The sequence below is a fragment of the Lonchura striata genome, chromosome 1 (genome assembly GCF_050655825.1).
Source record: "Lonchura striata isolate lonStrDom1 chromosome 1, ASM5065582v1, whole genome shotgun sequence".
In the NCBI taxonomy this organism is placed as follows: domain Eukaryota; kingdom Metazoa; phylum Chordata; class Aves; order Passeriformes; family Estrildidae; genus Lonchura; species Lonchura striata.
In genome coordinates, this window is record NC_140703.1 from 99,379,003 (window position 1) to 99,393,952 (window position 14,950).

General features: G+C 37.6%; 1 protein-coding gene across 5 annotated transcripts in view; it reads right to left on the reverse strand.

Annotated features, from left to right (window-relative positions):
• MID1 (midline 1) overlaps positions 1–14,950 on the reverse strand; it is a 236,590-nt gene that overhangs the window by 139,537 nt on the left and 82,103 nt on the right. The window lies entirely within an intron of this gene.

A 14,950-nucleotide genomic window follows, 5' to 3' on the forward strand; every position in this document is an offset into this window, starting at 1 on the left:
AAAGACAAAATCAAAAATCTCAAATCTGAAGTGCTGTTGTTGTTCGAGTTACACTTTTCATAAAATTATAGAATTGTTTGGGTTGGAAGAGACTTTGAAGAAAATTTAGTTCCAAATTTCTTGATTAAAAAAAAAAAAAAAAAGTAAAAGGCAGAGAAGTGCAAGCCTGCAAATTGATACCAGCCAATCTTCTCCAAAGTAGACAAGGCTTCTAACTTAATATCAGTTCAGAAGCCTGGTAATCATTCTGTTCCACTCTTAATGGAAATCTGTCTTTTGATCTTAGGGAACAATCAGGCAAATCTGATGCCTGAAGTAAAGTCCCAATATCATGAATTTGCTTCTTCAATGTCTTTATCTACCAACGAAAAAATTAATCACTACCCATAAAAATCCTTCACAGTACAAGCAATCTTATTGAGTTACAGGGGAAAAAAAGCTACAATGATATGTTTCCAGGATTTTAATTATAAGCTTCCAAAAATAGTTTTCCTTTTAACTTAGGATAAGCTCCAGCAGTGGGTATGTCACAGGGAAAGAAAGAAAAGATCTGAAATAGGTATTTATTTGTTTTTCCATTTAAAGACAATAATGATTTTTCTCACAACTGCTGCAAAGAAAGGAGCTTGCATAATATTGGCACTGTCTAGATCAGAAGCATGACATGGATGGAGAGAAATCTTGACTGAAACCACTACTGGAATTTTTCCAGGTCCAGCTTTACTCTTGCCTGGTCTGTGTCCTCAGAAAGATCCTGTACATTATATGCTTTAATGTACAGCACCAACCATCTCCAGGGATCAATTTAACATGCTGCATGAGGGTAAGACCAGCCACTGTATCAGGCCAAAGTGGAGACAAGTGAGTGATGCCTCAGTGATGGTCTAATAGTGCCCACTTGCACAGCAGCTTGAAGCAGCTGCACTGCAGAGGGTGAGGTGTATTGAGAGCACTTAACAGGAATGCTTGTCCTCTGTTCCCCAAGCATAGTTTGGGGACGTGTCACTTGAAATGAGTATGTGGTATGTGAAGAACTTTTACTGCTTTAAATCTGTGAGAATCCTCTCCAGGATGCATTCAAAGGAAACATAAATGTACTTTTCCAAAGTAATTAGGACATTAGGGGTAAACTACCCCGGTGAAGAGGATGTAGTAAAAAGTTTAAAACTTACAAAAGTAGTAAGAATTATAAAGGATTCACATAAAACCCCTATATTTGATTTCAGGGTTTTAAGAAGGAGATTATTAGGACAGCTTCAGAGTTTCACATGGGAAAAGTTTATGTAAGAAAACATTATAAAGATAAAACAGTTGTGTAACTTTTCTGGAAATGCAAATACCTTTTCACATACAACATGCACAACTTACAGAACTGGATGGGTACTTCATTTTACTGAAAACCCAGAAGAATGTGGCATCAAAAATGAGTGGATTGTATAGGATGAAAACTGATTTCTAGTATTAACAAAAAAATGAAACCATTAAAATAAAACCTACGTTCACGGTGGGGTGTGGACTATTTTTTTTTTAAATCCAGAGTCACAGAGCTCCTATCCTATTTATGCCATTCACTTTCCACCTTTCAGGAATGTACTTTGTGATTAACCCAACTCAGTTGCTGGAGTTTTTTGGTGCAATACCATTTTTGTAGTCCATTCCAAGATAAGTCTGCACCGGCTGCAGGGGGTGCAGTGGTATTATCACACGTACTGGATTCAGAAAACTAGGTCTTGCACTTCACTTCCTAGAGTATTTTGAGTGGCACAAAGGGGAAAGAGAGGATCTATATCTGAAGTGGTTTGGAGGGTAGTCAGCATACAAAGCCACAGATGAACAGATAGGTGTAAGGAAGAGGAATTGTTGTCTAGGATGCAAGAAGACAGGTGCTGGTTTTTACACCTTCCTCCAAAAATTGGCTTTCCTATCTATAACCCAGTGTATGTGTGTGCATGAGAAAGCCCTGTGGTGTTTGGGGAAGTGGAGAATTCTATCCCTGATAGAGGAAACTTTTACAGTCTGTTCAGTGGAACCAGTGGAGGTAAGAACAGCCAGAGGAGCTGATGCCAGGTGTAAGTTCAGACATCACTGGGAGCAAAGACCTGCATAAGCCACACCAAAGTCATGGTAGGGACCACAATAGTTTTAAGGGATTGTTATTGAATGAATCCATGTTAAAAGTAAAATGGCTACAAGCACATCAAACCACTGGCAGTTTTATATTGTGAGAACACTGGCTATCAGCAGGAATGGTCACATATCCCTCTTGTCAAACCCCTTGGAGCTATGAGTGACACCAGCAAACACACAAATACTGAAGTAGCTCTGACCTTGCTGCTCACTGTGGATGTCTGCCACTGTCCTTATCACACACCAAGCAGCTCCCAGACACAAAGGGCAGACCCACAAGCCCTCCATCCAGCCTCAAGTCTCAAGCATTATGTTGTCCCCTTCACTAAAGTAAAATCAAGGCAGGATAACTTTAGCTGGTCTTCCATTATTGGCAGCATTGGTCAGGAAGATCTTCAGTGTGGTTAATGCTGTTCTGCTCTTGGCTTGGTAAAAGTAGGTAGCAGGCAATTGTGAGAACTCAGGCTGTTGGGTTCTAAGTAAAAATCTTGGCTCCTATTGCTACTTAAGACAAAGATACAATGTTAGAATGTGTCGTGAGCCAGTCTGTGTAGTCAAAAGAGGGTTCCTATAAATGTGCAGAAAACCTCATCACTGTGCAATATCAAACTGTACATTTTGTAAAAATATCACACATTTTTTACATAGACGTAGTAAATTAGGTGTTGAGTGCTCTTTGTCAGCACATTAACTATTTCTTAAAATGTTCATCTAAACTTAGTGGGATGAGGTTTAGTTCAGTGCTTATTAATACAATGTGCAGTTTTGAAGGTTTTAAGTTGTGACATGGCAAAGACAAAAATCTTGATTCCAAAAATTTATCACTGTTTCAGAATCTGAAACTTTTGATTACTGATTTTTTCTAATGAAACCTTCCTTATCTACTTTCATTGCTTCTAATAAATTACTGAACACAGGAATTATTCTGAACTGGGATCAAATGCAGCCTAATGTGGGATCACTCAGTTGCTGGAGTTTTTTTGGTGTAATACAGTTTATGTATACAGCCCAGACCAAGATAAGCCAGCATCAGCTGCAGGGGGAATACAGAACAGGAAGTGGCAAAAATTACTTTCTCTCATTAGCTGAATTCCAGCTGCCATGGAAATCCTCCTGGGCCCAGAGAATTTAATATACGATAAAAACAGAGAACCACTCCATTTCTTTTACTGAGCTGCACCAAACAAAGACAGAGCAGACCCCAAGATCTGATTATATGGTAGGAGTGAAAGAGTTGCAGCTGAGGAAAATATGACCCAGCATATAGGTTATAAAGAAACAATCCTAGTTTGAAAATTAACATCTTCAGGTACAAAGTCAATCATAAATATATTGCCTTTAATTTGCAGTATAGACAACCAAGACATGCTTTTCAGAATAAGACAAGCAGCTAGACTGCTGCACTTTGAGAGAAAAATGTAGTATTCACACACAAAATGTTGGCATTGAAATTAATTTTAACTTGCTTTTATAGTCCCTCACCTGGCAGTTTTAAATTGGCACCCGCAGGAAGAGCAGGATGTCCAGAATACAAAATACTTCTTAATAATCCCGTATCACACTAGAATACTTAACTCAAGGCAACACTGGCATGTAAAAATAACCTCCAGAAGAACTGGCACAAAATATGAGGTTGTAAGATGAAGACAAATTTATGAGAAAACTGTATTTTAAAAAAAGAGGAAAAATGCTGAAATACCCCAAATATGCAAAACTGTTCTCAAGATGTGAATATTATCATGCAATGATTTCAAATGATAAAGTTAACATTTGTGAAAGTAAGACTGTACAGGGCTTGGATCTCACAAAACAGTGCTTAGCTGCTTTTACAAACATTGCTGCAGTGAATGCAATGGAGACAAACTGTGCTGGCAGAATGTCTGAATTATGGCATCTAAATGCACACACATTTTCTGAGAGAATCTTAAAACTAGTACCAGCAGTGTCAGATATCCTTACATGTACACATACACTGAAAGCCACAGTGCAAGAAGGTGTCCTTGAGCTGGATCGTTGGGGAATTCATTGCCTTTCAAGAATCAGCCTTTTGGAAGAGTATCAGTAAAACAGGCAGAGGTGAAGGACATCAGGGCATCCTTCAGTTCTCTTGGTGGAGCAGCCCTTAGCCCATTCACCCTTCACAGAATCACTCAAAGTGCTCTGATCTAACTCGGGACTGCACCAGCTACAGGCAAGAGAGAAGAGAAGATACCTTCAGGACAGCTTCCTTCTCCATAACTTATGCAACCTGTGTAATCCTCGACTCAAACAGACAAAAAGGTGGTTAAACAATGATCCATCTACACTTGCTTTAAGGACTACACTGACTAGACTTTTTGATTAAGACTTTTTAATCAAAAGACTAATATCTGCTGGATTTCATTTTACTACATCTGCTATGAGGCAGATACTTGATCTACTAGGCTGAACAAGCTGGTGCACAGTCATGTGTAATAAATTAGTGATCAGAAGACTCTGATAGTCTATTCTAAAATTCTATGGAAGTATAGTAAGCTAAAAAGACCAACAAAGAAGGATGCTATAAGGGTTCAGAGTTTCTAAAACATCTGTTCTCTAGTATATATAAATGCTGAATTAAATGGAAATCATAATAAGTTTACCACTGTTTCTCCATTTGATTTCCTAGGATTTTACAATTAGTTGCTACTTCAGTGTTAATTATACTTCATTACTCTTAGAAGTAGTTGATAATAGTTAAATTACTACTTTTTTTTTTAATATTCTAGTCCTCAGAAGCCTTCATGAAAAAAATAATTCTAAAGTAAAAAGACAGGAATTGCCTTAAGTATCTGTAACCTCTATTAGCATAAAAAAAAGAGAGTAACTTTATTCCATTGCTTATTTAGTGACCAATTGCAAGAGTCAGTCATGAAGTGATTCAAAAAAAGCAAATAAATATTCAGGCAAACAGCAGAAGTTATTACAAACGTGCCTTCATCAATCAAACTTGGAACAGTATCTGTCAAAATCAATATTTTTCTGTCATTCCAGGAGATATACCCAAACATATGATCACAGAGGTTCAAGGGAGAGTCATCTGGCCACAATTTCACTAAAACAAGTTAAAGCCTAAACTGATAAATTGTCACTTGAAGCAAGCAGGCATCTACTCAAATCCCCATTATCTGCGTGTTAGCTGAGATCATCAAACCATGCAAATCCTTCTTTTCAAAATAAAAACCCCTGAACCACTGGTTTAGCAAAAAAAGCATGTAACACTCACAATTAAGCCATTCTGCTCTAAAACAGTTTTTCTTCAACCTGCATACAACAGGTTGGACAAATTACATGCCATGTACGAGTGTGTCAGAAGTGAGAAATGCTAAGCACTGTCAAGACTATGCCGTGTCCAGGAAGGATTATAGAGAGATTGACCCTGTTGCAAAACTTTCTAAAACAGAGAAATGCTGGTGTTTTAACATCTTTTCAAAATCTCAGCTGAGACATGAAAACCTGGGATAGGTCTGCACAATTTTAATTCCTCATATTTCTTGTTCTCAGAAAACATTTGATATTTCAATGTTCTATTCTATTTCCCTGGAGTGACACTACATAGTTTTGGTCATACAGAGGTAAAAAAAATTAGCTCAGGTATCTGTTTAGAAATCCCAGGAAGCCAACTGCCACTGAACAACCAACCAATATTTTACTGACTTCAAATTAGTGTTTCAGTAAAGATCAATGGAGCTAAAGTTGTCTAAAAGCTCAAGTCAGACTAAAATATTGTTATTTCATTTTTCTAATCATTAAGGTTTGCCAGCAGTCTGCACTATCTCATGAAACTTAATGTAATCAGAAGATTACTTTTTGCAGTTGAAATTCCTGAGAATATTTTTTAGGAAATTCTCACTTTTCTCTTTTTTTCTGTTTTCCCGGCTACCCATGCCAACCCCCTGCCCCATGGAAAAAGGGCTGCTGTGAAAGAGGCAGCCTGTTGGAATGGGGGGTACTAAAGTTACCTGTCAGCTATGCAGAAAGGGGGTCACACGGAAAACTTGTGATGTGATTCAGAATCACATCTTAAACACTGGAAATATGAACTGCAGCCTGAAAATTACTTGTGCCTGGGGTGCAGGGTGTTCTATCTCCTTCACTGGAATTCTCAGAATGAGTATTCAGGCTGTCTTTATGCTACTGAGGGTAATAAAGGAGAGAATAAGTCTATAAATGCTAAAACATATTTGAATATTACTCAATCAGGGCAGCACAGTCTCTGCCATAAGCAGTATTGAAAGACACAATAAGACTAATTTTTGTAGATGTAACAACAAGTTTCTGGACTAAATCTAAGTATTTAGAATTCAAAAGTGTGTATTAACCAGACAACACAACAATCTGACTACTGAATTTATTTCTAGAAAGTGTGTGTGTCTGTGTATGTGTGTGCATGTAGATATCCATGAATGTGTACAGAAACATGTTCAAATTCTTCAAGAAAAAATCCAATTTATATGCTTGGACTTTCTCAATGGAAAAGAGCTGAACAAAATACTGAACAAAATACTTTCCTACTCAGGATACCAGTGGACTGCAGTGTTGGTGGTGAGATGAAGTTGTAGGGGGTGGCCTGGGGAGTGACAGCAAAAACCCTAACCCAAATCCTTAAACTCTGGCCAGGAAAACCGCTTTATACAACTGAGAATTTGCTAACATGTGTGACTCATGATTCTGCTCACAACCTTCTGAAGTTCACTGGGGTTACCATCAAGGTCAGATTACCTACGAAATATCAGATTACTCCACCTTCCCAGTGCTTCAGAGAAACCCTTGGTACAGACCATGTAATATATTTATGTGGGAAAGTTAACACCGAAACCATCACATTCCTCTAATTTCAAATGAGAAAAACAGGCAAAGAATTTAGAAGAAAATCAAAAGAACCTCTTATGAGAGAGTTTATATTAAGCAATTCAAGGATGTGGGCAGATATCACAAAGCATTAGTCACAGAAGTTAAGTTGGAGACAGCTTCAGAAAGTCTTTTCTTATCACATTAATGTTTTTTCTCACCAGGAGCATTGCTTAAAACCAGTGAAGAAGGGTTTCAAAACGGTGTGTGTATAAATAGGCTCACTGGGACTGCCCTGGGAGGACTGGTCTGGCTGGGTCTCACGCTTCTATCTGTGTAGAGTAGCCCTTTTTTAACTTTTAAATCATTTTCAGATGGTACTTTTATGAGTCCCTGTACCTCGTTCCTTTTACTTACAGGATAGTGTAGGTTTACCAGTCTCCAAAAGAATTTTTACTTCCTTTAGCTCACATTTCCAGAGGTGTCACCTATTCAGTCCTCCCTTTTTGTTAAACAGCACTGACAATAAAAGACAATGACTGCAAAAACAATGTGTTTCTTCAGGTCCCAAGCAAACCACTTTTATAATCTGAACCTTTGATTCTCATTTTATAAGATGCCCTAGTAAAAAAACACTAAAATAAAAAAAACCAGACTGGTCCATGAAAACTTGTGGATGTGACAGCCTGGTCTGAGAGTGAGAAAACAGAATTCATTTTCTCACAATGGACTTGTGAGACTTTTTAGGGAGTTGTAGAGAAACAATGACAACTTGTTAGTATAAACAACCTGCAGGTGGTGTTTTCCTACTCTGTTTTTCTGTTCTTCTCAAGGACTGTTTGTAAGAAAAATGTTTTTTGATAATTAGCCAATCAAGTAGAATGTGTTGGACCTAGTTATAAAAGAACTTCCATATTAAAGCTGCTATTGTGTGAACAGCCAGTTTCTGGATTTGTGTCATTTCTTGCTCAAGGGTGACAAAAACTATGTTTTCATAGCTGGTGATAAACATTTTCATAAAGATACCCAAAAAGTCTGAAGTAACCCAGAAAATCTGATTCAGGTAAGACTTGTGAAAAGTGAAGCCCAGCAAAGAAACAAAATGTTTACTATTAGACATTAATTTTTGCATCTCTTATTTTCACAGGTTATTATTAGTTTTCATTTATAACTTAAATGCTGAAATTGGCAGATATTGTCCAGAGTGTCTTACTTCATAAAAACACATGCTTATTTACAGAAGACACAACCATTATAATCCCTGCCTGCAACACATTCTCCAACATCATTATTTTACACCAACAGCAGGGTAAAAACAAAGCACAGAAGTAGTTTCTAGTGCACATCAGCCAAATGATGAAGGTTAATGCATGCCTTCTAAACTATTTCATGCAGATTTTGATCCCTAGGGCCACACTGTCACATATACTCATACTGTCTCTCCTTCTTGTTCAGACATCTCCCTTAGCTGTAATTTTGCTGTAATTCACTATGAAACTGCAATGATATGCAAAGGTCCTAAAACCCATTTCATAAAGCTTTTTCCACATCTCTTGGGCACAAAGAAGGTTCTTTATGTCAATGGGAATGCACAGTGATGTCCTGAATACCCTGCCATCTTTGGCAATCCAAGTTTTGGTGCTCTCAGTTTCCTATCAACCACCTGAAATTAACAACTAATAACTCGATATTATATGATGCTGCAGAGCAAAATGGGACAGGAAGGCCCCTCAGCACGTACAGAGGAATTAAGCTGAGTTGTACAGTCATGTTGCTCGGTTACCAAATCACTTGGCAACAACTGATTTTGCTTTCCTCCTTCTGCATGTCTGTTCAGTGTGGAAGCACATAGACATGGTGTACTGCTCTTCACACTGTAGTGAGAGAGAAAAAAATAATCATACTAAGGATTCAAAAATGAAAGACTCTCATGATTTAAACACAATTTCCATATTTCTTTTATCACAGGAACTCATAATTCACTGGGACTACCTGCTTCTCTAAGTACTTAATTGTGTGGAATAATATAGTACAGCACAAAAAAGGACAAAGCAAATAGTCCTTTGGGAAAAGGTGATGAAACTTAAGCAGGGAAGCTCTCCAGGCCATCCCAGTATCCTGAGCCCTAAAGGCTGTGGGACACAGAAATAACTCCACAGAAAATTTCACCTGCCATATCCTATTATGAGACCTTAAAAGTGTAAAGCTCTGGCCACTTGCAGTTTCAAAGCTGAAAAAGAAGGAAGATCATCTGAAATGCAACATCTAAAACAAGAGAACTTGTCTCTACAGTCAGAAGAATCATTATTGTTACAGCTTTATGATATTTGAAATCCTGTAAATAAAGTAAATGACACAGAACACAGTCTTTTTAGATTGATAAGAAGTGGGGGGATCTGTTCTTATTTTGGGTGTCTTGCCACGAGTTCTCATGTTCAATCATTTTGGGAAACTTTTCCCTTTATGTAGGCTTTGTTTGGCCACCACAAACCTTCATCATACTTAACTGAGGGTGGTTATTATGGGCATTCTGTAGGTGAGCAGTGATGTGTGTCCACCACCTTGCTCCCTCCAGTGACTTCTTGAACCCATTAATCTTTTGCTTTTGATAAATCAAACTGATAGATAAAAATAAAGTAGAAGGGCAAGGAGAAATCAGACAGCAGACAGGTGATTTTGAGTCTCAAGCACTTTTATGCACTTGTCTATCAATGTGGCTGCTTCCAAGAGCAAATATTACAAGCATTTTACAAATATTAGCAGGGCATTTGATGCACATTTTGTGGAGATGTTACAGCATCTCAAACAGGTGTTAAGGGGTTGCTATGGTTACAATATTCCCTGAAGATGAATACTTAATAGGTTCACCAAATACATATTCTTACTTATTATTTAAAATATTAGTTGCCCAACAGCATTTGCTTATGCACCCCTTCCATTTTTTCATGGACTTTCCACTCTTTATCTATCAAATATAGTGGATTTTGATACTGTTTAGAGAAAGCAAAGGTCACTAACCATTTTCCTTCTTAAGAAAAGGGGACAAGTTAGGTAGCTCATTATCTAGCCTGTTTATAATTAAGTCCAAAAATAACTGCTCCACTGTACTAGAATTGTGAGAACTTTTATTTTAGAGGATTTAATGAGTCATGGAAACATGTTTAAAAGTCTGCACTAAACAAAGAACTAAACATTAGCATGGCAATAGTCCATATAGCTTTTAATGGTCTGAACTCTTTTGTCTCACATTTGGACCCAGGATTGTCCCATCACCAACATTTCATCCAGTGTTTCTTTCATATAGATTCCTTTTTTGCCAGTGAATCTGAAGGTGATATTTAGGAAGCCTATTATCAGGTATACAAACTGGGGGTAAAAATGTGTCACATCAAATCACGACCATTTACTAATATATTACTCATGGGCAAATGCTTTCATGTACTGCTTACTTAAAAGGGCAGGTTGAATGGAGTTACTGTAAAGGCAAAAAATTTCAAATTTTTGAACTTGTTTGTACTCTTCATGATGCAATTAAAGAGAAGTTTTAACCCATTGACTTATTTTCATTTGACTTGGTTTATTATAAATAAACATAAGGTTTCCTAATTTTTATTATCATCAAAAAACTAATGTTTTGACTGTCTTTGTGTCACTGTGACCATTATGTACCTGCTACTGTATTTTGAAAACTTCCATTGACATCTGATACAGTCATAGGATGGAACCCTGCTATTATGAAACTCATTTATTTTAAAAATGGCCCTATTTTTACTGAGGTAAATATGAATAGGATTACATCCATATGCAACTGATAACCCGACTGTGGTCAGGGAAAACAAAAAGAATCTTCCAAGCTTGGCTAATAACTTAGTTGGATATATTTGAACACCTGTCACAATAATAGTGTTTGTAACCAGTTCAGTTTGAAGTAAGATTGAGCAAGAGCAAATGTGCATGCAACTCCAGATCTGCTTTCATAGCTTGTATCCAAAGAGATTCCTGGGAAATGAATTAATATTTTGCAGTCTGAGGCAGAAAATTTTTATAGCAGGTCTGAGCAACAGGGTAGGAATTCATGGAAGATAATATATTGGGCAGATCTAAGTACTAAATAGACACTTTCCTTATGTATTTTGAAGTGCAGAAAGTTGCATATTTCTCGAATGAGAAATGGACATAGCATGTTGTACTTGCAAGGTGTTACCATGTTAACAACTAGAGAACCTTCTGTTAAAACTATTAATATGTGGCTTATCACTTCATAAAAGTTTGAAATCACAATGCAACAACAACACGCACATGTGGTACATATGAAGCCAGTCTGCAAATACAATAACAAGCATTCAGCAAGAGGTGTTTTTATACTGTAGTTAGCTGAAGTAAAATTGTCATGCTTGTTCTACAATCACCACTTTTGTTACCTACAAAATAAACTCACTCATACTCACTCTGTATTTGGGCTTCTTTCTGAAGTGCAACAAAGGTTTTTGCTGCCTCCTTGTTCTTCAGCACACACCAAAACTGACTTGGGAACTTTGAAGAAGATGGTGAAGTCATCATCCAAAAGGCTTAGCAATTTTAAGGAAATCTGTTCCCAAACCTGCAGCTGACCCTCTGTTTACCAAGACAGACATCATCTATCATAATGATTCTGTCCCTGGTGTCAGTATTTGGGTAGCTGTAGCACTTACAGGGTAAGTGCAGGAACAAGCCCGCAGAAGTAGATGGGGTGATAAATTATGAGACTGAGAGATGGGAAGAGGAAAAACGACAAGACTTTAATGTAAATCATAAAATTGTGTAAGTTGGAAACTCGTGCACGGACGCAAGGTGAGCAGCGGGGCCCCGGCGGCCGCCGCTCCTGGCGCCGCGCGCGTCGCCCCGAAAGCAGCAGGGACCTCTCTGCGAGGCAGATGAGGCGCCACCTTCTTGTGCACAGCCTTTCTATTTGCAGGGAAAATCTGAACAATTTTTCTCAGCTAAGCTTCAGAACCAAACTTAGCAACAATAAAATACATTTTTAAAAAGCATACACAGCAGGTAGCTCTTTCATCTATAACACTGTAAGATCCACTTCTTCCTAAGATGACATCAACTCCTTTTCTAAACTTTTCTGCTGCTTAAAGCTGATTTCTCCACACAAAGAGAAGACAGCTTAGGTTCAAGCCAGCAACTGCTTTTCTCCTAGCTTTAATGGCTGTGGAGGAAACACACTATTGCTGCATTTCAGGAGTTGCATTTTATGCCCCAGCATTATCGTATCCATGAAGGATCTGTGTTGTAATTCCTCTGTACTTGAAGTCTTAAAAGGCCACAAGTTTGCATACTTGAAATTTGTGATATATTTTCTTCCCAGCATATGCCTACCCCCTTGGGACACAAGAGTTTTTGTTAAGGACCAGCTTTCTGCTTGTGAAAATAAAATTAAATCACTGAACTCTGACCATTAATGCAGAGTGTGTTCCACACTAGCCTATAGCAACAGAATATCCTGACAATCATCAAAAGGGAGGATAAAACCACCAGGAAGTAAACATTGGGATAACTCAAACCATTCATTTGGATATCAATCTGTCTTGCTCATTTTCATATTCCTTCTGTCTTTCCTAATTTAACAAGTACTTTTTTTTTTTCCTTTAAAAAAAAAAAAAAAAAAAAAAAAAAAAAAAAAAACCACGAACACTAAATTTTTGTATCAGACAAATGTATCAGTTTTGAATGTCATGTCCAGACAGGTGAGAAACTTGTACCAGGTCAGCTATCATATAAAATGACTCTGTGGAAACAATATTGCTCCACTAATTATTGCATCCTCCAAGATCTGTGCTAAAACTAGGTTTCCCCATAATGAAACAAACTTTTATCCCCACCTGCACTCACAGATTTCTGTTGCTCATTTCTTCCTAGATACAGAAATAATAAATATTAGGAAACTTTGGCATATATCCTCCTATTTCTACCTTTGTGAGTAATCAGCTTCATATTATTTGTAGATGTGAACAGGTTGAGGTTTTATCACTCTGTTTGGAAAGCATGCAATCCTAAAAGTATATATCCAAGTTTGACCTCCTCTTGGAGATAGATTTATTGATCTTACCAACCCCTTCCACCCCCCAGTATAAAAACCAATACAGCTTAACCTTCAAATGAAGCTTCTTCTTCAAGTTCATCCATTCACAGTATTTCCTCTTAGGAATTCCTCTGTCTTAAGTCAGTTAATTCTTCCTCCTACTCACACTTCCTTTATTTTAGGGGTAGGGAATGAAATTGCATTTGCCACAACAATTCAGCAGAACTTTAGCAGCTTTGGGTAAGCAAGTGGGACAAGAGCATCCTGCCACTCCTGTGTGTGTCCAAGAGCACGGGTGCTGACAAATGATTAGCTGATATCACATTGTTCTTATTTTCAGTCTCGTAAAAAAGACCTCTCAAATGAGAACAAATTTTACTCAACTGACTTTTTAATATTTCTCTGTATCTTATCAGCCCTGACATTAACATGATGTTGTGGTGATTTAACTTAGGAGTGTGGGAATTGCTGAGGGACATGCTTATTTTTCTAACAAAAGTTCAGGCATGCTATTATTAGCAATCTCTGGTATGTCATCAATGTCAAAGGCCAAATACTTTCTTGAAATGTTTAGGAATCAAGTGTGTTCTGAATCTGAGGAGCCTGTTCTCAGTCTGCCATTCACATGCACACACAGCAGCATGCTGCAAAAGGATTCCATCTTGCCAGAATGCTCCTGAGCACTCCCAGTGCATCTGTCCTGGTGGTGTTCAGATTCTCCACAGGACAAATATTGACTTTGGAGAGCAGACTAACCTTGCCAGCCAGTATTTCATGGGACCTGGGAGCCTGAAAACCTATTTTAGAGACCACTTTACACCACACCCAGCTCTGCATACATAAGTGTACCTGCCAGTTTAGTGCCTCAGTAACACTCAGCCAGCTGCCTTAGTGGGTCACCAAGAACTCACAAATAAGACACACAGCAGGTATTGACATAAAATTCTTCAAGCAATTGTATCATCAGTTAGATCAAGAAGAGGGTGCCCCTGACCACTCCCAAGATCTGTCTCTGAGTGCAGCATAAATCTACCACATCACTGTGAGAGCTGGCTCATAACAGCTCTGTGCTTCCTCATGGACTTTTGGATTACACTTTCCCTGTCACATTTTATGAAGAGAAGGAGAGTGACCAATGTGAAAATCAAACTGAGAGAAGTAGCCATTCTTCCATTTAAAACTGGCAATAAATTTTTCAACCAAAAACTTTTCTTGTCTTTGTCATCAGGGTCATTTACAGAAAATATGAATGGCAGTAGCAAGCTCAAGCCTTTTCTTTCCCAAGAAAAGGGTTAAGTAATATAACTATTTCATCAAAAGCAGTGGCCATCTGTTATGCTTTATAAAAAGACTGGCAAACAACGTTAAAAACATCCATTACACGCAATAGAGAAGAGAAAAATATGTTTATTTAGCAAATGTTAATGTTTCTGAAAGATGTTTGATTAGAGTCTGGAATCTATCATCATTTGCTAGGGCTCAGGCTAGAAGCCTAGCATCATCAACACATATTGTCAACAGGCATTAGCAAACAGTTTCGTCTCTATGTGAAAAAAACAGTGATTAACCTCCTACAACTACATCACTAGGTGTATCATCCTCCACAAAACATAATATATGCTTTTTTACATCCTCTTCCAAGAACTATCTCTCCAATCTCTTAGTAATTTTTTCCCTGTGTAGTCTAAAGACTTAAAAAAAACAAAAAGTCTTTAGAATCAAAAAGACAGGAAGGCTTTCTAGCAAAAACAAGCCTTTAAAACTTCACAGGAAAATTTCATGCAAGAAGAAAGAAAGAGTAATGTGATTATGAATCAGAAGAAAACTTAAATGATTTATTAATAAAAAAAGGCAATGTCAAAAAGCATATAGTGCAAATGCAAAACTAAAAGTAAGCCATGGTTTCTATTTTGATTGTTTGCTTATCAACAAATTGATAAACAT